The sequence below is a fragment of the Cynara cardunculus genome, assembly GCF_001531365.2.
Source record: "Cynara cardunculus var. scolymus isolate 2C chromosome LG 2, CcrdV1, whole genome shotgun sequence".
NCBI lineage: Eukaryota > Viridiplantae > Streptophyta > Magnoliopsida > Asterales > Asteraceae > Cynara > Cynara cardunculus.
Window position 1 is genome coordinate 14,234,052 of NC_037529.1, and position 2,889 is coordinate 14,236,940.

Sequence of the window (2,889 nt, forward strand, 5' to 3'; positions counted from 1 at the left end):
TTTGTGAAAATGGTGAAAGTTACATGACGTGGATGTTTAGCATTACCATTTTGTGTGAAGGTGTCAACTCTCTATACGCATTCACACAATATAAGGGTACATTAACATACACTATGTGAATGTTACATTTCTCATAATTATCATGAAAAAGACATTTTCTCACAGAACCAAGCACACACACACACACATATATATATATATATATATAGAGAGAGAGAGAGAGGACAATAATCTAATGAGAACCATAAAAATGTTGAGAACCTTGAGAAACAATCACAATCATTAATTGCATTTAATCTATGACTATGAAAGGCGATGCCATCTTTATGATATTTTTTACATTTGAAACTAACTATTAGATAAATGACAAGTTGAAAGGGTCATTCGCGACATTTGACTGATTCACCACCATTTCTTCTTTATCCTATAGCCTCACATTGAATCGTTAGGGTTACTTCCATCGTGAATGCCCCCTCCCGTTACTATTTTCTTTGATAACAAACCCACACCCTTATCCGCTTCTCTGGCAAAACCCAACCCCCTCCCTCTCGTTCTCCGATGGTGAAAACCCTCCCTACTCGATGAATACTGATGAAAACCCTCACACGCTTCTGCTTCTGCTTCCACCGATGAAAATCGATTATCTGATCTAGGGTTCATTGGTAAGGTAAATTTGATTTTGGTTTAGAGTTTGGATTCGATTTGGGGTTTCTTTCATTCTTCTAATCTTATTTTTCTTGATTCTGTTATCGACTTTTTCTTAGACCTAAAAACGATTTGTTGCTCATTTCTATTTCATTAGTAGAGAAATCCCTAATCTTAATGATCGTTAACCGAAGTGATGGCAATGGTGGAAGACGGGGAAAGGGGTGTTGAAAGCAAAAGCGATGAAGGGCGGTGGATGATGACGATGCCATTTGAAGAGGGGAAAGAACATAAAAGGCGGTGTTGTACGATTGAAACAGAATCGTCGCCATATGGAGATTAGTATTTGAGGGAAATCGAAAATCTTAGAAAGAGCAACGATCATGGATTTATGGGGTGAAATAATATATAGATGAATATTGTGTTTGATTTCATGGAGTGAAATAACATATAGACGAAAAATGTGTTTGATTTCATGGGGTGAAATAGATTATAGATGAAAATTGTGTTTGATTTCGTGTGGTGAAATAACATATATATGAAAAGTATTTTGGATTTTATGAGGTGAAATAGCATATAGATGAAAAATGTATATCATTTCATGATGTGAAATAACATATGGAGTCAGAGACCACTAAACTTCATTAAAGTTTATAACACCCCAAATCAATATTTGCATAAAACCACATATTCCATGTAACATGAAATATAAATATACACATTGATTCCAAAATATACAAAATGCTACATAGAAAAGTAGCTACAAAATTTTCATTTACACCAAATACATGTTTTGCAAATATAACAAGTTCTCAAGTACATATACAATAACAGCTTCCAAAAATTCATGGATGTAAAACAATCATAATCTCCTTCATATTTTTTCTTTCCCTTTACTCTCCACACGTGCCAGACCTGTAATGCACATTTTAAAAACAAAATGAGGGTTAGACTATAAGTTCTAGTGAGTAATCCCTTTTTGAGTGCTATTACAAGGTGAAAATCACTAAAACACTTTTTGGAAAACAATTCCTTGAAACAACAACATATAAATATCAGTTAATGACATCAACCCTCTTTTGTTGCCTAATATAGATGAGACAATCTCATTTTATCGCATTATACAAGATAATAATCAATATGTCGCATCAGTCCAACTTATCGCATCACACTGATGCGATAAAATCTTTATTGCATTATACACATGTGATAACCCCCTTGTCGCATTTCAAGGATGCGATAATCAATTTCTTCGCATCTTATTGATGCGATAACTCAATCTTGTCGCATCACAAGAATGTGATAACCACCATTTGTTGCATCTCATTGATGCGATAAACATAACTTCTCACATCATACTGATGCGATAAACCCATCATGTCGCATCATAAGGATGCGATAAAACAACACTTCAATTTCAATCTCAATTTCATCGCATCATACATATACGATAAAAATCAATCTCATTGCATCAGAAAGATGCAATAACCATAACCTATGCTCAAAAGATCATCATTTCCTTAAATTGATTATGCCACCCTTATCCCAGGGTACACGGCTCCTGATTATGCCACTCTTATTATAAACATATACCCAACTCCTGATTATGTCACCCCTTTTATCAAATAATACTCAGCTCCTGATTACGCCACCCTTATTACAATTAGTTGATAATATCATATCAAAACCCAAATTGTGCTAATAATAGCATATAATCATATTCAAAACACCATGTATGAAACCATACGGTTTCTTCACCAAAGTAAATTAAATGATGCTTTTAAAGTAAAACTCACCTTGAAATTACACGTAGATGTAAACTTTAATCAACAAGAAGTTTCAGTTAAAAACATGAAATCAAACACTTCTTCCTTCTGCTTTTTCTTCGAACCAAAGAACACACCAAAAAGTTCACCAATTTCTTACTCCTCTTATCCCTTTAAAACAAAACAAAACATATATGGCTTTTAAATAAGAGGTAGTGTGAAGTTTAAGATATTTTAGGCATTTTTTTTTTCAAAATAACCCCTCAACTTATAGTCATTATTCAAACCCAAACTTTTAAATCAAAATAAACCCGGTTACCACAAAATTGGATTTACAATTTCATCTCTTTAGCTTAAAATTGGGTAAATAAATCATAACCAATGGATAAATCTAATTATGGTTGAGATCAGTCTCATGATTCTCGACCTTTCATGGTTCTCATTTGATTTAACCCATATTTATACACAGACACACACA

General features: G+C 33.4%; 1 long non-coding RNA gene across 1 annotated transcript; it reads right to left on the reverse strand.

The window, feature by feature from the left end:
* Positions 1-1,302: 1,302 nt before the first annotated feature.
* On the reverse strand, positions 1,303-2,575 carry LOC112508084. The gene is made up of 2 exons (XR_003068604.1): positions 2,442-2,575; positions 1,303-1,560 (listed from the first exon to the last, which is right to left on the reverse strand). It is a non-coding gene; the product is annotated as an uncharacterized LOC112508084 (long non-coding RNA).
* Positions 2,576-2,889: the final 314 nt, after the last annotated feature.